The 23,706-nt window shown below is 39.5% G+C and overlaps 1 protein-coding gene and 1 non-coding gene across 3 annotated transcripts in view; one reads left to right on the plus strand and one right to left on the minus strand.

The window, feature by feature from the left end:
• GPRASP2 (G protein-coupled receptor associated sorting protein 2) overlaps positions 1 to 23,706 on the plus strand; it is a 117,000-nt gene that overhangs the window by 59,141 nt on the left and 34,153 nt on the right. The window contains exons 1-2 of one of the 2 annotated variants that reach the window (XM_055376670.2): positions 916 to 1,058; positions 1,195 to 1,265. The exons of the other annotated variant lie outside the window; for it this stretch is intronic. The gene's annotated coding sequence lies outside the window, so the exon portion shown is untranslated. Of the gene's footprint in view, positions 1 to 915; positions 1,059 to 1,194; positions 1,266 to 23,706 lie in introns of those variants that run through there. 2 annotated transcript variants of the gene reach the window in all.
• LOC115932456 (U6 spliceosomal RNA) lies at positions 18,837 to 18,943 on the minus strand. The gene has a single exon (XR_004068736.1). It is a non-coding gene; the product is annotated as a U6 spliceosomal RNA (small nuclear RNA).

Here is a 23,706-nt window from a genome sequence, read left to right on the forward strand (position 1 = left end):
GACATTTTTGATATTTCATATAATAGAGAACACTGGTGTCATACATGGAAAGTATGATCCCATTTGAAAAATAAATGTGAATAAATTGACCAAACTCATGTGAAGTGTATATTATTTAATAATAGAAAATTCTACAATGATATAAAATGTATCAAAGGAATGAAGAGGTAAGAGAGACTACAATTTCAGAAGAACTGGCTTGTCAATTAAAAATTATTTAAAGGACCAAACTGTAAAATTACCAAAGTTCCTGAGTTCATCCCACATGTATTTTTACATTTAAAAAGGTTGGAACATATATGTTCAGACAGTAGCAGGAGACAGGGATAAAGTCGGTTTGGGGAGAGAGTCCAGGATAACAGGAAATATGCAAAGTTTTATTTTCTCAGGAAAAAAAAATAGATACAGTGACCCTTTTACGTTTGGTTTGCCTCAGGATGCAAAGGCTTTTTCCCACCTGATCTTATTTCTCATTACTTCCTATTTCTGGTTCATTATAAATGATATAAATTAAATTCCAATGTGATGTTAGTTTGCTAAGGTTTACGAAAGTAGGGCAAAGTGGCAGTTTTGCCTCCCTTCACAAATCAAAAGTTTTAACAGGGATCATCCTGGTGGTGCAAATTGGAGTTTGAATGTTTGTTTTGCTTACCAGCATTTTTCAAGACAGATCTTGCGTGTGTTTTAGTATGTTGCTCGAGTCGTATACAAAATATTACAAATCACTTCATCTCCGCAATCCTCATCGAATGTTCCTCGCCAGCCCAGTGGTCCTCCAGAGCAAAGCCCTGCCTTCATTCCAGCTGTCTGGGCCAGGAGCTTGAGGGTCTTCTAGCAAGCACTCTGGAGGCTGTCTTCTGACTGTCATCCAGGGCTGTGGCGAACTAGCTGACTGCGCAGTCACGTGGAGGGGGGAGGGGGCTGAAGTGGGTCATGTGACTAGGCTCTGGATTGAGCCGGCCTAGAGGAGTGTTTTCTTACACCCAGAAAGTACAGGAAAGGCAGACGACAACTGTGCTCCGCAGAGCGGAAGGTGGGGGGAACGGCGGAATATTAAGGTGGGTAGGTGTCTCTCCATGCTTCATCAGCCTGAAAACTAATTTCTCAGGCGACCGGAATTACAGCATTTCTTGGTAGAGGAAACTATCCCTCAGCCAACCGCTAGCGGTCTTAGACGGTCTGTCTTTTGTCCAGGAGCTCAAGAAGCAGAGACTCTACCTGCCCGAGGCGTTCGTGAAGAGAAGCAGCTGTTGCTATTGGAGGAGGTGGGTGCAAGGACGGCAGATGCCATCCCTGAGAGGCGGTGACTGAGACTAGATGCGGGTACAGGTAGTGCCTCGGATCCCCGGGCTGCCTCCTGCCTTTTGAACATCCCAGGGCTCCCAGCCCAGCGCCCTGTGTTTCTATGTGTGGGTGGGAGAGGTCGGCATATGGATGGAGTTGGCTTCAGGGGAGCCCAGAGAGGGGAAATGGTGAAGTGACAATTCGTGAACACGTGTGGTGCTGGATCAGGAAAGGTAAGGGTGGGGATGGGAACCATGGGCTATGCTACTGCTGTCTTCCTCCCACCAAGTAGGCACTCACTCTGCTCTCTGTCTGTCTGTCTGTTTACTGGCAGTATTCAGGCAGTGGGGATGGCTGATACCAGCTCAAAACTGGCGGAGTGTGGAGGAGGGCAGAAGAGAACACATACATCTGCCTTTTGCTCCAAGGCTCCAGCTGGCTGGGGATGCAAGAGAGGAATGAACCTCAATCCAGGCAGTTCTAGGAAAAGAAGGAGGAGACATAGACTCGAGGGGAGGAAACCTAGATGCTGTGGGCCTTTCACTTAGGATTTCTCATTAGGATACTCCAAGCTTCTCGACCCCCAAGGGGATTCCTGGATCTCAGCCCCATGCAGCAGGATCTCATTCCCATTGAGGGACACAAAGTGGGTTGCTGCTCCATGTGATGCTCTCTCTCCCTGCTGTCTTGGGCCTTAGAGGAGGGTCTGGGGACCACCTACAGAAACTGCTTCATGGATAGTCTCATAGGTTCCCCTCTGCATACCCTTTGCTCTCTTGTGTTGTGATCTCTGCTCATTCCTTAGGACGTGTTTCTTTGGTCCCATTCCAGGTAGCAGCCCCATGGTAAGTCCTTCTCCTCTTTCACATTGAGTATTCTCCTTTCCCCCTGCCCCATGCATCCACTGGGTACCAAGTGAAAGAAAATGGTTCCTCTACCCACAATACTTCTGGCACAGAATGTGTGGATTTTTCACACCAAGCAATTCTTTTATTCTTTGAGGACACCAGCTAGGTATCCTACAATTTAATTCAATTCTGACACTACCCAGAGTTAGTGCAGACTTCTCTGGTTAAGGGCTCATTCCCATAAGACTGCCCTCCCCCACTTCAGACAACAGTCACAAGTAATGGATCTCCATGTCACCCACACTTCTGTCTGACTTAGCTACTAGTTGGGAGTTCTCACAACCCCCTCCTCAGGTTCAATAATTTGCTATAAGGGCCCACAGAACTCAGGGAAATGCTACTTCCTATTATTGGTTCATTATAAAGGATATAAATTAAAAGCCAGATGAAGAGGTACATATGGCAAGGTCCAGAAGGGTCCCAAATGCAGAAGCTGCCATCCATGTGGATTTGGGGTACACCACCTTCCCAGAATATGAATGAGTTCACCAACCTGGAAAATCTCAGACAGTTAGGGTTTTTGTAGAGGTTTCATTGCATAGATATGATTGATGAAATCATTGACCATTGGTGATTAGCTCAATCTCCAGCCCCTGTCCTCTCCTTGGAGGTCAAGGGGTGAGGCTGAAAGTTCCAACCCTCTAATCATGTCTTAGTTGGGGAGGGGGAACATGGACATCCGCCTTTTGCTCCAAGGCTCTAGCTGGCTGGGAATCCAAGGGAGGAATGAACCTCAATTTTCAGCTCTAGGGAAGAAAGGAGGAAACAGAGACTCAAGAGGAGGGAACCTAAATGCTTTGGGTTCTTCACATAGGAATTTTCATTGCGATACTCTATGTTTCTCAACCCCCAAGTCGATTTCTGGATCTCAGCCTCAGGCAGCAGCATCCTGAGGATCTGCCCTGGATATGAGGTCCTGAAAGGACCCAGTCTCAAACTGTGCTCTCAACAGTTCGTTTTCATCTAATGACAAGGGTTGCTGCTCCATCTGATGCCCCCTCCTCCTAAAGTCCAGGGCCTCAGAAGAGAGTCTTTCTGAGAACCACCTACAGAGACTGTCTTACAGATTCCCCTCTGTAGACCCTTTGCTGTCTTCCTTGTTTCAGTTTTATAGCCAATGCTTTAGACTTGGTGATTTGCACCTATTCTTGGTGACACCTCCTAGTTGGTGTTGAAGCCTTTTGGTCATAGCTCAGGTCTGTGAGATAGCCACATGATACCAAATTCTTTTAGGAGAATATATTAGAAAAAATAAATTATATTGGTCCTATTAACCTCTATATTTTTTGCATTTTACAGATTTGAAGCCAACTCATAAATGTCTTCCACATTATTTTTTACAGCTGCATAGTACTTTATTGTGTCACTACCATAATTTATTTACTCACTTTCCTATGAGTGGACATTCGTTTCTAATATTAAGCTAGTACAAATAGTACTGGAAGGAATAACCTTGTGAAAATATACAGTATTTTTGTATGTTTGGACGTGTATCTTCACAGATTCCTAGATCTGGTGCTGGTAGGTCAAATAATAAGTGCATGTGTGTAGTTTTATTAGGTATTCTCAAATTTCCCTGCAAAGGGGTACTATAAGTATTTACTGCCACCAGCAATATATGTGAGTATCTGTTTTACTACAGCCTTGTTAATCAGTTTCTTATTATTCTTTTGACGTTTGTAGAGTATCTGATGATTTAACCTCTCTCATTCCTGACGTTACTAATTGTGTCTTCTCCTTCTCTCTCTTTTTGAAAATTTTTCTGCCTAGAGGGTTATCAATTTTATTGACCATCTCAATGAACTAGCATTTAGTCTTATTTATTTTCTTTATTGTTTTACTGTTTTCTATTTCCTTGGTTTCTCCCTTCATATATATTATTTTTTTTGTTTACTTGGTGTTTAAGTTACGCTACTTTTTCTGGTCACTTAAACTAGAAACTGAGGCCATTGATTTGAGACCTTTCTTCTTTTCTAATATAGGGATTTTAATACTGCAAATTCCCCTCTAATACTACTTTAACTATATCTCACAATTTTTGATGTGTTGTGTTTTCATTTTTCTTCAGTTTGAAATTGCTTACTGATTTCTCTTTGAGTTTGTTCTTTGATGCAAGAGTTAGTTATTTAGATGTATGCTGTGTAGTTCTCAAGTATTTGGGGACTTTTCCAGTTATTGATTTCTAATTTAATTACGTTGTAGCCAGAGAACATACTTTGTGTAACTTGAATCCTTTTAATTTACTGAGATTTCATTTATGGTCCAGAATATGGTCTACCTTGATAAATATTCCATGTGTACTTGAAGAGAATGTGTATTCTTCTGTTATTGTGTGAATTGTTCTATAAATGTCAATAAGGCCCAGTTGGTTCCGAATTATTTTATTTTATTTTATTTTATTTTATTTTCTAAGTTCCAGGGTACATGTGCAGGATGTGCAGGTAGATGTGTGCCATGGTGGTTTGCTGCATCTATCAACCCATCACCTAGGTAAATTACATAGGTAAATGTGTGCCATGGTGGTTTGCTGCATCTATCAACCCATCACCTAGCTATTAAGCCTGGCATGCATTAACTCATTTTCCTAATGCTCTCCCTGCTTGCTGCCCTCCCCCCACAGGCCCCAGTGTGTGTTGTTCCCGTCTCTGTGTCGATGTGTTCTCATTGTTCAGCTTCCACTTATAAGTGAGAACCTGCAGTGTTGGGTTTTCTGTCTCTGCATTAGTTTGCTGAGGATAATGGCTTCCTGCTTCATCCATGTCACTGCAAAGGACATGATCTCATTCCTTTTTTATGGCTGCATAGTATTCCGTGGTGTACATGTACCACATTTTCTTTATCCAGTCCATCACTGATGGGCATTTGGGTTGATTCCACATCTTTGCTATTGTGAATATTGCTGCAGTGAGCATACATGTGCATGCATCTTTATAATAGAATGATTTATATTCCTTTGGGTATATACCCAATAATGGGATTGTTGGGTCAAATGGTATTTCTGATTCTAGGTCTTTGGGGAATCGCCACACTGTCTTCCACAATGCTTGAACTAATTTACATTCCCAACAACAGTGTAAAAGCATCCCTATTCTTCTGCAACCTCACCAGGATCTGTTGTTTCTTGACTTGTTAATAATCACCAGTTTGACTGGTATGAGATGGTATCTCATTGTGATTTTGATTGCATTTCTCTAATGATCAGTGATGTTGAGCTTTTTTTTCATATGTGTTTTTGACCGCATTTATGTCTTCTTTTGAAAATTGTTCATTTCCTTTGCCCACTTTTTAATGGGGTTGTTTAGCTTTTTCTTGTAAATTTAAGTTTCTTGTAGATTCTGGATATTAGACATTTGTCAGATGGACAGACTGTAAAAGTCTTCTCCCATTCTGTAGGTTGTCTGTTCATTCTGATGATAGTTTATTTTGCTGTGCAGAAGCTCTTTAGTTTTATTAGATCCCATTTGTCAATTTTTGCTTTTGTTGCAGTTGCTTTTGACATGTTTGTCATGAAATCTTTGCCCATCCCTACGTCCTGAATGGTATTGCCCAGATTTTCTTCTAGGGTTTTTATAGTTTTGGGTTTACATTTAAGTCTTTAATCCATTTTGAGTTAATTTTTGTATATGGTGTAAGGAAGGGGTCCATTTTCAATTTTTGGCATATGGCTAGCCAGTTCTGCCAGCATCATTTGTTAAATAGAGAATCCTTTCCTCATTGCTTGTTTTTGTCAGGTTTGTCAAAGATCAGATGGTTGTAGATGTGCAGTTTTATTTCTGAGTTCTGTATTCTGTTCCATTGGTCTATGTGCCTGTTTTTGTGCCGGTACCATGCTGTTTTGGTTACTGTAGCCTTATAGTATAGTTTGAAGTCAGGTAGCATGATGCCTCTAGCTTTGTTCTTTTTACTTAGGACTTTCCCGGCTACACGAGCTCTTTTTTGCTTCGATATGAATTTTAAAATTGTTTCTTCTAATTCTGTGAAGAATGCCAATGGTAGTTTAATGGGAATAGCACTGAATCTATAAATCACTTTGGGCAGTATGGCCATTTTCACAATATTGATTCTTCCTATCCATGAGTATAGAATGTTTTTCCATCTGCTCATTTCCTCTCTGATTTCCTTGAGCAGTAGTTTGTAGTTCTCCTCGAAGCGGTCCTTCACTTCCCTTGTTAGCTTTATTCCTAGGTATTTTCTTCTCTTTGTGGCAATTGAAAATGGGAGTTCATTCATGATTTGGCTCTCTGCTTGTTTGCTGTTTGTATATATGAATGCTTGTGATTTCTGCACATTGATTTTTTATCCTGAGACTTTGCTGAAGGTGCTTATCAGCTTAAGAAGATTTTGGGCTCTATTGATAGGGTTTTCTAGGTATAGGATCATGTTATCTGCATACAAGGACAATTTGACTTCCTCTCTTCGTATTCGAATATGCTTTATTACTTTCTCTTGCCTGATTGCCCTGGCCAGAACTTCTAATACTATGTCGAATAGAAGTGGTGAGAGAGGGTATTCTTGTCTTGTTCTGGTTTTCAAGAGAAATGCTTCCAGCTTTTGCCCATTCAGTGTGATATTGGTTGTGGGTTTGTCATAAATGGCTCTTATTATTTTGAGGTATGTTCCTTCAATACCTAGTTTGTTGAGAGTTTTTAACATGAAGGGATGTTGAATTTTATCGAAGGCCTTTTCCGCATCTATTGAGATAATCAGGTGTTTTTTTCTCTTTAGTTCTGTTTATGTGATGAATTACATTTATTGATTTGCATATGGATTCGGTTTGTTAGTATTTTACTGAGGATTTTTGCATGTATGTTCATCAGGGATATTGGCTCGAAGTTTTCTTTTCTTGTTGCATCTCTGCCAGGTTTTGGTATCGGGAGGATGCTGGCCTCATAAAATGAATTAGGGAGGAGTCCCTCCTTTTCAGTTGTTTGGAATAGTTTCAGAAGAAATAGTACCAGCTCTGCTTTGTAACTCTGGTAGAATTCAGCTGTAAATCCATCTGGTCCTGAGATTTTTTTTGGTTGGTGGGCTGTTTATTACTGCCTCAGTTTCAGAACTTGTTATTGGTCTGCTCAGGGATTCAACTTCTTGCTGGTTCAGTCTTGGGAGGCTGTATATCTCCAGGAATTTATCCATTTCTTCTAGATTTTCTAGTTTATTTGCATAGAGGTGTTTACAGTATTCTCTGGTGGGTTTTTTTTTTTGTATTTCTGTGGGGTCAGTGGTGGTATCCCCCTTATCATTTCTGATTGTGTTTATTTGAATCTTTTGTCTTTTCCTCTTTGTTAGTCTAGCTAGTGGTCTATTTTATTGACTTTTTTTTATAAATAAAAAACCAGCTCCTGGATTCATTGTGCAGTGGTGCGATCTCAGCTCACTGCAAGCTCCGCCTCCCGGGTTCACGCCATTCTGCCTCAGCCTCCTGAGTAGCTGGGACTACAGGTGCCCGCCACCACGCCCGGCTAATTTTTTTTTATTTTTAGTAGAGACGGGGTTTCAGTGTGTTAGCCAGGATGGTCTCAATCTCCTGACCTCGTGATCCACCCGCCTCGGCCTCCCAAAGTGCTGGGATTACAGGTGCGAGCCACCGTGCCCAGATTCATTGAATTTTTAAAGGGATTTTCATGTCTCTATCTCCTTCAGTTTTGCTCTCATCTTGGTTATTTCTTGTCTTCTGCTAGCTCTGGGGTTTGTTGGCTCTTAATTCTCTAGCCTTTTTGTTGTGATTTAGGGTGTCGATTTGAAATCTTTCTAGCTTTTCAATGTGGGCATTCAGTGTTATACATTTTCCTCTTAACACTGCTTTAGCTGCATCTCAGATTCTGGTACATTGTCCCTTTGTTCTCATTAGTTTAAAAAAACTTCTTGATTTCTGCCTTAATTTCATTATTTACCCAGGAGTCTTTCAGGAGCAGGTTGTTCAGTTTCCATGTAGTTGTGTGGTTTTGAGTGGGTTTCAATTCACTCAACTCTTAATCTTGAGTGCTCTGTGGTCTGAAAGACTGTTATGATTTCAGTTGTTTTGCATTTGCTGAGGAGTGCTTTACTTCCAATCATGTGATCAACTTTAGAGTGAGTGCCATGTGCTGCTGAGAAAAATGTATTTTCTGTTGTTTTTGGGTGGAGAGTTCTGTAGATACCCATCAGGTCCATTCGGTCCAGAACTGAGTTCAAGTCCTGAATATCTTTGCTAATTTTCTGTCTCAATGATCTGTCTTATACTGACAGCAGGGAATTAAAGTCTCCCACTGTTATTTTGTGGGGGTCTGAGTCTCTTTGTGGGTCTTTAAGAACTTGTTTTATGAATCTGGGTGCTCCTGTATTGGGTTCATATATATTTAGGATAGCTAGCTCTTCTTGTTGAATTGAACCGTTTAATATTATGTAATGCCCTTCTTTGTCATTGTTGACCTTTGTTGGTTTAAAGTCTATTTTGTCAGAAACTAGGATTCCCACCCCTGCTTTTTACTGCTTTCCATTTGCTGGGTATAATTTCCTCCATCCCTTTATTTCAAGCCTGTGTGTCTTTGCACATGATATGTTTCTCTTGAATACAGCATACTGATGCATCTTCTCTTTTTATCCAGCTTGCCATTCTGTGTCTTTTAATTGGGGCATTTACCCCATTTACGTTTAAGGGTAATATTGTTATGTGTGAATTTGATCCTGTTATCATGATGCTGGTTGATTAATTTTGCAGACTTGTTACTGTAGTTGCTTCATAGTGTCGTTGGTACTTCAGTGTGTTTCTGTAGTGGCTGGTAATGGTTTTTCCTTTCCATGTTTAGTGATTCCTTTAGGAGCTCTTTCAAGGCAGGCCTGGTGGTGAGAAAATCCCTCAGCATTTGCTTGTCTGAAAAGGATTTTATTTTCCTTCGCTTATGTAGCTTAATTTGACCGGATATAAAATTCTGGGTTGGAAAATTTTTTTCTTTAAGAATGTTGACTATTGGCCCCCAATGTATTCTGGCTTGTAGGTTTTCCACTGAGATCTGCTGTTAGTCTGATGAGCTTCCCTATGTAGGTGGCCTGGTCTTTCTCTCTGGCTGCCCTTAACATTTTTTCCGTCATTTTGACCTCGGAGAATCTGATGACTATGTGTCTTGGGGTTGATCTTCTCATGGAGTATCTTATTGGGGTTCTCTGGATTTTCTGAATTTGAATGTTGGCCTGTCTTGCTAAGTTGGGGAAGTTCTCCTGGTTGTTATTCTGAAGTATGTTTTCCAACTTGGTTCTATTCTCTCTGTCTCTTTCAGGTACTCCAATCAGTCATAGGTTTGGTCTTTTTACATAGTCCCATAGTTCTCGGAGGTTTTGTTCATTCCTTTTCTTGCTTTTTTCTCTAATCTTGTCTGTCTGCCTTATTTCAGCAAGATAGTCTTCAAGCTCTGATACTCTTTCTTCCACTTGCTCAATTTGGCTATTGATGCTTGTGTGTTGCTTGAAGTTCTAGTGCTGTGTTTCTCAGCTTCATTAGGTCATTTATGTTTCTCTGTAAACTGGTTATTCTAGTTAACAGTTCCTGTAACCTTTTATCATGATTCTTAGCTTCTTTGTATTGGGTTATAACATAATCCTTCAGCTCAATGAAGTTTGTTATTACCCACATTCTGAAGCCTACTGCTGTCAGTTCATCCATCTCAGCCTCAGCCCAGTTCTGTGCACTTGCTGGAGAGGTGTTGCAATCATTTGGAGGAGAAGAGGCATTCTGCCTTTTGGAATTTTCAGCACTTTGCATTGGTTCTTCCTCATCTTCATGGATTTATCTACCTTTGCTCTTTGAGGCTGTTGACCTTTGTATGGGGTTTTTGTGTGGTCTTTTTTTGTTGATGTTTTTGTTGTTGTTGCCTTCTGTTTGTTTGTTTTTCTTCCAGCAATCAGGTCCCTCTTCTGCAGGTCTGCTGCAGTTTGCTGGGGGTCCACTCCAGACGTTGTTCACCTGGGTATCACCAGCGGAGCCTGCAGAACAGCAAAGATTGCTGCCTGCTCCTTCCTCTGGAAGCTTTGTCCCAGAGGGATACCGACCTGATGCCAGCCAGAACTCTCCTGTATGAGGTGTCTGGCTACCCCTGTTGGGAGGTCTCACCCAGTCAGGAGGCATGGGATCAGGAGGAAGCTGTCTGGCTTCCGCTTAGTGGAGCTGGCATGCTGTGCTTGGGGAATCCCCCTTATCAGCAGGCAGGAAAGAGTAAGTCTGCTGAACCTGAGACCATGGCCACCCCTCTCTGAAGGTGCTCTTTCCCAGGGAGATGAGAGTTCTGTCTGTAAGCCCCTGGCTAGAGTTGCAGGAATTCCTGCAGGTAGGCCTTGCCCAATGAGGAGGGATGGATCCAGGTGCCACCTAAAGAAGCAGTCTGGCCAAGATCTTCTACAGCCGCTGTGCTGTGCTGTGGGGGAATATCACCCAGTCCAAACCTCCCAGCTTCTCTAGCACTGGCAGTGGAAAACTGCCAACTAGAGCCACAGTAATGGTGGTCGCCCCTCCCTCCGGGAACTCGGTTATCTTCCGCAGACTCCAGGCTGTTGTGCTGTCCAGCGGGGATTCCAAGCCAGTGGGTCTTAGCTTGTGGGATTCTGTGGTTGTGGGACCTACTGAGCAAGGCTACTTGGCTCTCTGACTTCAGCCCCCTTTCCATGGGAGTGGACGGCTCTTCTGCCACCCTGGAGTTCCGGGAGCCACCAGAGTATGTAAAAACTCCTGCAGCTCAGTGCCTGCCCCAACTGCTACTGACTGGTGCAGTTGCCGTAGGTCTGCCCAGTTTTGTGTTTGGGACCCAAGGCCCTGGTGGTGTAAGCACACAAAGGAATCTTCTGATCTGCAGATTGCAAAAATCCGTGGGAAAAGTGTAGAACCCTGAGCAGGTAGCACAGTCCCTCACCACCTCGCTTGGCTGAGGGAGGGAGGTCCCTTTGCACCATGCAGCTCCCAGGTGAACTGTCGCCCCACCCTGCATTTCTTTGTTCTCCATGGATGATGCCATCCACCTAGTCAGTCCCAATGACCCAGAGAAAATCTGTGTACCTCAGTTGGAAATGCAGAAATCACTTGCCTTTTGCATTTGTCTCAGTGGGAGCTGCCGACCAGAGCTGTTTATACTCAGCCATCTTGGGCCCTTCTCCAGTTCATAATTTTATGTCTTCTATTGTACATCTTTACTTATTTTGTCTCTATTTTTTGTTATTGAAAGAGTGTTGCTGAAATCTTTGACTGTAAGTATGCATATCCCTATTTACAATTGTGGATATGCCTGTCTCATTGAAGTTCTATAACAGTATTTTTGTTATTATCATTGTTTATTAATATACTGCAGGGTTCACCTTGACAATTTTTCATTATTGTTTATGATTGAAGTTGCCCTATAATTTTATTTTTATTCTTTAATTTTCTCATTATGGTTTTGTTATGTTGAACTCATTAAATCAGTTTGGATAGCTTTTGTTCTTTTTCTAGTCTCAGGAACTGTTTGTATAAGATAGAGATTGTCTGTACCTTAAAGACACCTTAAAACTTATCTCTGAAACATTTGTACCCAATGCCTTTTAGGGTGGCACATATATCATATACTCTTTACAGATTAAAATAAGCTTTTCATACTCATTATCTGCACCGCAGCTTATTCACACAGTTTGTTGTACCTGGAGAAGCTACCTTTCTTACTTTGTCCCTTCCCTCCAGTTATCCCTCCCCCGCTATAATGTCTGTCTGTCAAAAGCCTGTTGATCCTTCAAATATTTTCTACAAGGCCATCCACCCCCTACATGGTGACACTCCTGATCCCTCTCACCAACTCCATGAACTTTCACCTTCTTTTGAGCCCACTTCCTAATCTAATGTGTTTATACCTTCACTCCAGCAGTTAACTTGTACTGTTTGATTGGACAGCCATTCAGATAATCTTCACATTCTGCCATTAACATCCCTGATCCTTCCTTCTCTGTGTATCTTTGTTTATCCTTGGCCCAGGTATTCAATGCTGGTTCAGGTTAGTGGAAACACCTTGCTTCAGAATCAAGTAAATACTTCCTTTGAGATGGGACTGTACACTAGAAAGTTTGTCTTAGAAAGAGATGGTAAGCTTAGAACATACTGTTTTTAATGTGTTTATGACCTTAGCGGCATATATTTTTAATTTTTAAGTCATTTACTAATGGAATTGGATAATGTAGTATTGCACTGTTGTTTTGATATTAGTAAAGAGGTTAAACATATTTTCAGATGTTTATTAGCTAGTTGTATTTTCTTTCTTGTGAGTGGAGTATTTTTAGGTTTTCCCCATTTGCCTTTAGAGGTCCTTGGTTTAGAGGTCTTCAGAGGTTCAAGAAATCCTTATAAATATCTGTGCACACACAAACCTATGAACAGTCCAGCAATTTTGAAAGGAAAGTAATTTGGAGGTTGGGCAGGAATCTAAATTTTTTTTTATCAACCTATGGTTATTAAAACAGTAGAACTGACTCAGGAAAAGATAAATGGGACACAGAGAGCCCATATATAGGCATTTATACTAAGACAGTTCAGATTCATGGAAAAAAGTGAAATATTCAGTCTGCTGTGGGTCCTCAAGACCATCCACATGTTCAATGATTTGCTAGCAGGACACACAGGACTTGGCATATAGTTGTACTCACAGCTGTGATTTATTACAGTGAAAGGATACAAAACCAAACCAGCAAAGGGGGAAAAAGCATGGAGCAAAATCTAGAAGAAAATAGGTTCAAGCTTCCAAGAGTCCTCTTGCTGTGTGTGGTCACACAGGATATGCTTAATTCCTCCAACAATTAATTGTGACAACATGTGTGAAATGTTTTGTCTACCAAAGACAACATTAGAGACTCAATGCCCAAGATTTTTACTGGGGGCTTTTCATGTATCTGCCCTTTGCCTAGCACAGGCCAAAATTCCAGAATCCAAGAAGGAAAGAAAGTATTTTGCATGAACCACATTGTTTGCACAAAAAGCTTATGTACAGTGAGCCATTCTTATCAGCTCTAGGAATGGTGGGAATTCTCCCTTAGTCCAAGTTCCCAGACTCCAGAGCCGTCCTGGCAAGCAGGAGTTTCTAAGGAGAGCAATCTCAGGCCTGCTATGTTAACTTTTTTTTTTTTTTTTTTTTTTTTTTTTGCATATTTAGTGAACGGTGTTGGAATAATTAGCTAGTTATTTGGGAAAACAAGTTAAATTCCAATACACATGAACAAATCCCAGGAAGATTAGATGTCTTAATGAGTGTTTTAAATGGAGTGGAAGGAGAAATAAATACTCATTTACCTAGAATGAATTTTGGCTGGTAAATGAAAAATGGAAGAGAAAAATAGAAATGGATTTTTTTCTACATAATACCAGTATCATTTATTCAATAATACGCCCCTACTCCAACAATTTCTCATGTCTCTTTTGAAATTGATGATGTCATTTTCACATGTGTTTCTGAGGTAACTGTTCTCTGGTGTTAGAAACATACCAGTTCACTTACTGCAGTTTATAATAAGCATTGTGTCTTATCTGAGATGTTATATCCATAACTCACATACATAGTTGGGCTCTCTAGTTAATTTCATCTCTAATTAATTTTATTTTCATATTCCATCAATTAGATTGATTAGTGGTGAGGGACACTAATATTCTTCTATAACTCCCTTGAAACTTTCTTGGAGTTTCAAAATGGAAAAGGCTGTTGGTCAGGCCAAAGGATGTGTCTCTGTGTTGCCAGGTCTACTGGATGTCCTCAAGAAGCCATCCATAATAACACTTAGTACCTTGATGGCATTAAAAGAAGTACACAATATCTGGCCTTAGACCATACCAGCTCAGAAGCTCAATAACCTCATAACAGAAAAATAGATCCATCTGTGTGGGAAAAGCTCATGTTTAGCAAGTTCACGAGATTTACAGGATTCAAAATATCAGTTTATTAAATTATAAGGAGAAATAGTAACAGCATAGGAACTAGAATACTAGCATTTAGTGGATTCACTCACTTTATACAGACCTAGAGAAAAATAAAATTAAAATCACAAGACCAAGTAATTAATTTTGATTGAGAAGTAAATAAATTTTTTAATTTAATTTTAAGTTCCAGGATACATGTACAGAATGTGAAGGTTTTTTATATAGGTAAATGTGTGCCATGGTGGTTTGCTGCACCTATCAACTTATCACCTAGGTATTAAACCTGGCATGCAATAGCTCTTCTCCCTAATGCTCTTGCCTACCCCGCCCTCCCCCTCCCTCCCCCGACAGGCCCCAGTGTATGTTGTTCCCTTCCCTCTGTCCATGTGTTCTCATTGTTCAGCTCCCACTTATAAGTGAGAACGTGCAGTGTTGGGTTTTCTCTTCCTGCATTAGTTTGCTGAAGATAATGACTTCCAGCTCCATCCATGTCCCTGAAAGGACATGATCTCATTCCTTTTTATGGCTGCATAGTATTCTATGGTATATATGGTACCACATTTTCTTTATCCAATCTATCATTGATGGGCATTTGGGTTGATTCCACATCTTTGCTATTGTGAATAGTGCTGCAATGAACATACATGTGCATGTATCTTTATAATAGAATGATTTATATTCCTTTGGGTATATACCCAGTAATGGGATTGCTGAGTCAAATGGTATTTCTGGTTCTAGGTCTTTGAGGAATTGCCACATTGTCTTTCACAATGGTTGAACTAATTTGCATTCCCACCAACAGTGTAAAAGTGTTCCTATTTCTCCACAGCCTCATCAGCATCTGTTGTTTCTTGACTCTTTAATAATTGCCATTCTGATTGGTGTGAGATGGTATCTTAATGTAGTTTTGATTTGCATTTCTGTAATGATCAGTGATGTGGAGCTTTTTTTCATGGTTGTTGGCTGTATAAATGTCTTCTTTTGAGAAGTGTGTGTTCATGTCCTTTACTTTTTAATGGGGTTGTTTGGGGTTTTTTGCTAAATTTGTTTAAGTTCCTTGTAGATTCTGGATATTACACTTTTTTCAGATGAATAGATTTCAAAAATTTTCTCCCAACCTGTACGTTGTCTGTTCACTCTGATTATAGTTTCTTTTGCTGTGCAGAAGCTCTTTAGTTTAATTAGATCCCATTTGTCAATTTTTGCTTTTGTTGCAATTGCTTTTGACATTTTTGTTGTGAAATATTTGCCTGTCCCTACATTTTGAGTGGTATTGCCCAGATTTTCTTCTGGGTTTTTATGGTTTGGGGTTTTACATTTAAGTGTTTAATCCATCTTGAGTTAATTTTTGTATATGATGTAAGGAAGGGGTCCAATTACAGTTTTCTGCATATGACTAGACAGTTTTTACAGCACCATTTATTAAATAAGCAATCCTTTCCCTGTTGCTTTTGTCAGATTTGTCGAAAATCAGATGGTTGTAGATGTGCAGTCTGATTTCTGAGATCTCTATTCTGTTCCATTGTTCTATGAGTCTGTTCGTACCAGTACCATGCTGTTTTGGTTACCGTAGCCTTGTAGTATAGTTTGAAGTAGTGTGATGCCTCCAACTTTTTTCTTTTTGCTTAGGATTGTCTTGGCTATACTGGCTCTTTTTGGTTCCATATGAATTCTAATGTAGTTTTTTCTAATTCTGTGAAGAATATCAATGGTAGTTTAATAGGAATAGCATTGAATCTATAAATTGCTTTGGGCAGTGTGGCCATTTTCATGATATTAATTCTTCCTATCCATGAGCATGGAATGTTTTTCTATTTACTTGTGTCCTCTCTGACTTTTTTGAGCAGTGGTTTGTAGTTCTCCTTGAAGAGGTCCTTCATTTCCCTTGTTAGCTGTATTCCTAGGTATTTTATTCTCTTTGTAGCCATTGTGAATGGGAGTTTTTTCATGATTTGGCTTTCTGCTTGTCTGTTGTTGGTGTATAGTAATGCTTGTGATTTTTGCACATTGATTTTGTATCCTGACTTTGCTGAAGTTGCTTATCAGCTTAAGAAGATCTCGGGCTGAGGTGATGGGGTTTTCTAGATATAGGATCATGTCATCTGCAAAAAGAGACAATTTGACTACCTCTCCTCCTATTTGAATACCCTTTATTTCTTTCTCTTGACCAATTACCCTGGCCAGAACTTCTAATACTGTGTTAAATAGAAGGGGAGAGGCCAGGCACGGTGGCTCATGCCTGTAATCCCAGCACTTTGGGAGGCTGAGGCGGGCGGATCACGAGGTCAGGAGATCGAGACCATCCTGTCTAACATGGTAAAACCCCATCTCTACTAAAATATAAAAAATTAGCCAGGCGCGGTGGCAGGTGCCTGTAGTCCCAGCTACTCGGGAGGCTGAGGCAGGAAAATGGCATGAACCCAGGAGGCGGAAGTTGCAGTGAGCCGAGATCGCACCACTGCACTCCAGCCTGGGTGACAGAGCGAGACTCCGTCTCAAAAAAAAAAAAAAAAAAAAAAAAAAATAGAAGGGGAGAGAGAGTGTATTTTTGTCTTGTGCTGGTTTTCAAGGGAAATGCTCCCAGCTTTTGCCCGTTCAGTATGATATTGGCTATGAGTTTGTCATAAATGGCTCTTCTTTCTTTTCTTTTTCTTTCTTTTTTTGAGATGGAGTCTTGCTCTGTCACCCAGGCTGGAGTGCAGTGGCACAATCTCGGCTCACTGCAACCTCTACCTCCTGGGTTCAAGTGATTCTCGTGCCTCAGCCTCCCGAGTAGCTGGGACTACAGGCAGTTGCCACCATGCCAGGCCGATTTTTGTATTTTTAGTAGGGATGGAATTTCGCCATGTTGGCCAGGCTGGTTTCGAACTCCTGACCTCAGGTGATCTGCCCGCCTCAGCCTCCCAACGTGCTGGGATTACAGTCATGAGCAACCACCCCTGGCCATAAATGGCTCTTATTATTTTGAGGTATGTTCCTTCAATACCTAGTTTGTTGAGAGTTTTTAACTCGAAGGGATGTTGAATTTTATCGGAGGCCTTTTCTGCATCTGTTGAGATAATCTTGTGGTTTTTGTCATTGGTTCTGTTTATGTGATAAAATACGTTAATTTGATTTCATATGCTGAACCAGACTTGAATCCCAGGGTTGAAGCCAACTTGATCGTGGTGGATAAGCTTTTCAATATGCTACTAGATTCTGTTTGCCAGTATTTTACTGAGGATTTTTGCATTGATGTTCATAAGGGATATTGGCTTGAAGTTTTTTTGTTTTTGTTGTATCTCTGCCAGGTTTTGGGTATCAGGATGATGCTGGCCTCATAAAGTGGGTTAGGGAGGAGTCCCTTCTTTTCAGTTGTTTGGAATAGTTTCAGAAGAAGTGGTCCCAGCTCCTCTTTGTACCTCTGGGTGAATTCAGTTGTAAATTTGTCTGGTCCTGGGCTTTTTTTGGTTAGTAGGCTATTTATTCCTGCCTCAATTTCAGAACTTGTTATTGATCTATTCAGGGATTCAACTTCTTCCTGGTTCAGTCTTGAGGGTCTATGTGTCCAGGAATTTATCCATTTCTTCTAGATTTTCTAGTTCATTTGCATAGCGGTATTTATAGTATTCTCTGGTAGTTTTTTGTATTTCTGTGGGGTCATTGGTGATATCCTCTATCATTTTTTATTGTGTCTATTTGATTATTCTGTCTTTTCTTCTTTATTAGTCTAGCTAGTGGCCTATTTATTTATTTATTTATTATTTATTTATTTCAGAAAACCAGCTCCTGGATTCATGGGCTTTTTGAAGGGTTTTTCATGTCTGTATCTCCTTCAGTTCAACTCTGATCTTGGTTATTTCTTGTCTTCTGCCAGCTCTGGGGTTTGTTTGCTCTTGGTTCTCTAGTTCTTTTAGTTGTGTTGTTAGGGTGTTAATTTGAGATCTTTGTAGCTTTTTGATGTGCGAATTTAGTGCTACAAATTTCCCTTTTAACACTGCTTTTGCTGCGTCCCAGAGATTCTGGTACTTTGTATTTTTGTTCTCATTAGTTTCAAAGAACGTCTTGATTTCTGCCTTAATTTCATTATTTACCCAGGAGTCATTCAGGAGCAGGTTGTTCAGTTTCCATGTAGTTGTGTGGTTTTGAGTGAGTTTCTTAATCTCGAGTTCTAATTTGATTGTACTGTGGTCTGAGAGACTGTTATGATTTCAGTTCTTTTGCATTTGCTGGGGAGTGTTTTACTTCCAATTATGTGATCGACTTTAGAGTAAGTGCTACATGGCACCAAGAAAAATGTATATTCTGTTGTTTTTGGATGGAGTGCTCTGTAGATATGTGTCAGGTCCACTTGGTCCAGAGCTGAATTCAAGTCCTGAATATCCTTGTTAGTTTTCTGTCTTGACAATCTGTCTAATATTGACAGTGGGGTGTTAAAGTCTTCCACTATTATTGTGTGGGGGTCTAAGTCTCTTTGTAGATCTCTAAGAACTTCTTTTTATAAATCTGGGTGCTCCCGTATTCGGTGCATATATATTTAGGATAGTTAGATCTCCTTGTTGAATTGAACTTTTACCATTGTGTAATGCCCTTCTTTGTCTTTTTTGATCTTTGTTGGTTTAAAGTCTGTTTTGTCAGAAGCTAGGATTGCAACCCTGCTTTCTTTCTGCTTTCATGAGCCTATGTGTGTCTTTGCATGTGAGATGGGTCTTTTGAATACAGTACACTGATGGGTCTTGACTCTTATCCACCTTGCCATTCTGTGTCTTTTAATTAAAAATATGGAATGCTTCATGAATTTGCATGTCATCTTTGCACAGGGGCCATGCTAATCTTCTCTATATCGTTCCAATTTTAGTATATGTGCTGCCAAAGTGAGCACAATCTTTTTTCATATTAATTTAAATGTGTAAAATGTAGTTATAAAGTTGGAGCATATGATCGAGCCTGAATGATCCTACTCAAAGTGCTAATCTGAAGTTTAAAAAAAAAGAATCTATGCCAGAATTTATTTAAATTGACAACAAATTACACATTATTTTCATAGCAGGTTTTTTTTTTTTTTATGAAAGTAGCAGTGAGCACATTGACATTATGATGCAAGCTTCTTATGTCTTTGTGGAATGGTAACAAGCAGTTTGCCACAGGTGGCTGAACTGGTTTATTAATTCTAGTAAGTTTCTTGTGGATCTTGGGATTTTCTATGTATAGCATCACGTCATTAATGACGAGAGAGAGTTTCACTTTTTCCTTTCCAATTTATATGCCCTTTATTCTTTTGTCTTGCCTAATTATCTGGCTAGACTTCCAGTACCATGTTGAATTGATGCAGTAAAAGTGGGCATCCTTGTCTTGTTTTTGATTATAGGAGAAAGTCTTTCATCCTTAAGTATGATGCTAGCTATAAGTTTTTTATAAATGCCTTTTATCATGTGAAGGAAGTTCTCTTTTATTCCTGGTTTGGTGAGTGTTTTTATCATGGTAGGGAATTGGAATTTGTCAAAGGCCTTTTCTGTATCAATTTGTAAGAACGTGATGTTTTTCCTTCCTTCTCTTAATGTGATGTATTATGTTGATTTTCATATATTGAACTAAATATGTATTCCTGGAATAAATTCCACTTGGTCATGGAGTATAATATTTTAATATGCTGTTAGATTCAGTTTGATAGTTGTTGATATTTTTGAGAATTTTTACATCTATATTCATAAGTGATATTGATCTATAGTTTTCTTGTGATATTTTTGTCTGGCTGTGATCTCAGTTTAAGGGTGTCTTCATAGAATGAGTTAGGAAATGTTGCAATCCTCTTCTAGTTTTTGGAATACTTCAAGATGTGTTTATGTTAATTTTTTTTTTTTTTTTGAGACAGTCTCGCTCTGTCACCCAGGCTGGAGCACAGTGGTGCAATCTCAGCTCATTGCAACCTCCACCTCCCGGGTTCAAGCTATTCTCCTGCCTCAGCCTCCCAAGTAGCTGTGATTACAGGCATGCACCACTATGCCTGGCTAATTTTTGTATCTTTAGTAGAGATGGGGTTTCACCATGTTGGCCAGGCTGGTCTAGAACTCCTGACCTCAGGTGATCCTGCTCACCTCAGCCTCCCAAAGTGTTGGAATTATAGGCGTGAGCCACTGCGCCCAGCTTTATGTTAATTACTTTTAAATGTTTGGTACAATTCACCACTGAAGCCATTTGATCCTGGACTTTTCTTTGCTAGGAGGTTTTTGGTTACTGATTCATTCTCTTTACCTATATCTCATCAGATTTTGTACTTCTTGAGTCATTTGGGCAGTTTTTGTGTTTCTAGGAAGTTGTCCATTTTATCTAGGTTATCTAATTTGCGGTAGACAATTGTCCATAGTATGTTTTATACTACTTCATATTTCTGTAAGGTCGCTAGTAATGTCCCCACATTTTATTTCATTTTAAAACTATTTAATTGATATATGATTGATATATAAAAAAGCTCTATACATTTAATGTTAATGATAAGGGCATAAATATATCTATCACTTTCCAAAGAGTCCTCCCATCCCCTTCTTATCACTGTGTGTCTGTGTGTGTGTGTTTGTGTGTGTGTTAAGAACAATTAACATATCTACTGTCTTAGCAAAGTTTAGGTACATAATACATTATTGTTACCTATCGATATTATGCTGTATATTAGTGTATTTGATAGGAAAAAAAAACACAAGATGTTCTTCCTTCTCTCAAATGCTCCACTCAACACAACACAGAACACTTTTTGTGGCCAAAATGTGTGGCTTTTTTCCCTAAACACCAAACTTTTCTGCAACAGACACCAACAGGGTGTCTTATAATTCAATTTGATTATGACACTCTCTACCTGGAATTAGAGTCAAATCCTACAGGTTAAGGGCTCAGTCCCACAAGACGGCCCCCCACTTCTAATGCCAGTTGAAAGCTCCAGATTGTTTTACACATGCTTCTGACCTACCAGCTAATAATCAGGGTTTTTCTAGACCCCTTCCTCAGGTACAATTAATTTGTTAGCATGACTCACAGAATTTAAGAAAACACTTACATTTACTGGTTTATTATATTAATAAAGGATATGACAAAGGGTATAGTTGAACATTGAGATGAAGACATACATAGGGTGTGGACTGGAAGGTTCCTGAGTGAAGGAGCTTCTGTCCCCTTGTAGTTGGGGTGTGCCACCTTCCAGTAGTCTCTCCTGATCCATTGCATTTATGTGCTATCAACTGTAATGTCTCTTCCTTCGTTTCTGATTTTTTCGAGTCTACTCTCTTTTTTTCTAGTCTAGCTAAAGGTTTGTCAATTTGGTTTATCTTTTTGAGAAACTAACTCTTAGTTATTTGGTCATTTCGATTGTTTTTCTAGTCTCTATTTCATTTATTTCTGCTGTTATATTGATTATTTTCTTTTTTTCTAATCACTTTAGGCTTGATTTTTTCTTCTTTTTCTCTGTGAGTTATAAAGTTAGGTTGTTTATTTCAAATCTTTTGTTTTTCTTAATGTTGGCATTTATTGCTATAGACTTCTCTGTTATAATGGCTTTTGATGTATACTATAAATTTGGTATATGATATTTTCATTTCTGTTTCTCTCAAGATAATTTTCATTTCCTTTTTTATTTAATCTTTGATTTATTGGTTTTTCAGGGGAATGCTGTTTAACTTCCATGTATTTGTGACTTTTCCAAGATTCCTCCTGTTGTTGATTTCTAGTTTTATATTGCTGATATAAGTATTATTATTGATTCTAGCTGATAACAAGTTTAATCACAGACAATAACTACACTTTTACTTCTCCACTGCCACATTTTAAGTTATTGATGTCACAATTTACATCATTCTGTATTGTGTGTTCATTAAAAAATTATTATTGCTAGAGTTATTTTTAATGCTTTTGTCTTTTAACTTTATACTAGAGTTGAAAGTGATTTATATAACATCATTACATTATTAGACTATTCTGAATTCAACTATATACTTATTTTTACTGGTGAGTTTTATACTTTCATATGTTTTAATGTTGCTAATTATCATCCTTTTGTTTCTAAACTTGAAGAACTCCCTTTAGCATTGGGTAAGGAAGGCCTATTGGTGATAAACTCCCTCAGCTTTTGTTTGTCTGGGAACATTTTTATTTATTTATTTTCATTTCTGAAGGACAACTTGCTGGACAAAGCATTCTTAGTTGGTAGTGTTTTTTTTTTTCTTTCAGCCCTTTGAATGTATTATCCCACTCTGTCCTGGTCTGCAAGGTTTCTTCTAAGAAATCCCTTGCAATGTTATGGGGATTCCCTTTATGTGGTGAGTTGCTTTTCTCTTGCTGCTTACAAAATTCTCCTTGTCATTGACTTTTCGCAATTTGATCATAATGTGTCTCGGTGAATACCTTTTTATGTTCAATCTGTTTTGAGTTCTTTGGGCTTCAAAGATCTGGATATTAATTTCTCTCTCCAGATTTGGGAAGTTTTCTGTCATCATTTATTTAAATATGCTTTCTCTCCCTTTCTTTTTTTCTGCTCCTTGGCCTTTCATAATGCATCTATTGGTTCACTTGGTGGTCTTCCATAGTCCTGTAAGCATTCTTCACCCTTTTCCATTCTTTTTTCTTTTCATTCTGTATACTGGATAATTTTAAACAATCTGTCTTTAAGTTTACTGACTTTTTTCCTGCGTGATTAAGCATGTTGTTGAGCTATCTGTTGAATTGTTCAGTTCAGTTATTGTTCAGCTCCAGAATTTGTTTGGTTCTTTTGTATAGTTTCTATCTCTGTTAAATTTCTCATTCTGTTCGTGTGTTTTTAAAATTTCATTTAGTTATTTATCTGTGTTATGTTGTAGCTCACTGAGCTTTTCTAAGACAATTATTATAATTCTTATCAAGAAGTTCATTGATTTTCATTTCTTTGGCATCAGCCATTGGAGCTTTATTTTGTTCCTTCGGTGTCTCATGTGTCCTTGATTCTTCATTTCCCTTGAAGCCTTGTGTCTCTGTCTTCACATTTGAAGAAACAGTAACCTCCTCGAGGTAAAGTTCTTCACAAGTGAGTCTGACTCAAGATTTTGGGGGATCTCTCAGATATTTTGTATGGATATATCTGCTCCAATCTTCTGAAGTCTTGGGATTGTGTACCTTCTCTTGATTTCACAATGCCATGCCAGCTGCTGAAAGCCTCCTGATTATTTTCTCTATGGCAGTGCAATCTTGAAGTGTCAAGATTGAGCATTTTCTCCAAATCTAGCAGAGTTGCAGTGGCTGGTCATATGTGTGTGCTGTCTATTGAGGCTCATGCACACTATCTGTGGGTGAATGCAGGGTCTCAGCTCTTGGGGAAGGAGCATGTGGACTAATGAGGGTGTATGTCAGCTAGTTGGGAGGTCCACAGGTGAAACATCCTATGAGGTTCATGAGTGGAACTTTTGGTGGAATACACAAGCCAGTTCATAGGATCCGTCAGTTTCTGAGGAGGTCTCTTTTGGTCCTGAGCTCTGCCACCCTGGGCAGGTGGGCGGTGGGGGGTGACATGGGTATATGAAATTGTTCTACTTACCCTCTTCAATACATCTATTCTTAGGTTGTTTTTTGTTTTTTTTGTTTTTTTCTACAGCAGGGAGCTCAAAACTTTCAGCCGGATTCCTGGGCTCC

This window comes from Gorilla gorilla, chromosome X, assembly GCF_029281585.2.
Source record: "Gorilla gorilla gorilla isolate KB3781 chromosome X, NHGRI_mGorGor1-v2.1_pri, whole genome shotgun sequence".
In the NCBI taxonomy this organism is placed as follows: Eukaryota; Metazoa; Chordata; class Mammalia; order Primates; family Hominidae; genus Gorilla; species Gorilla gorilla.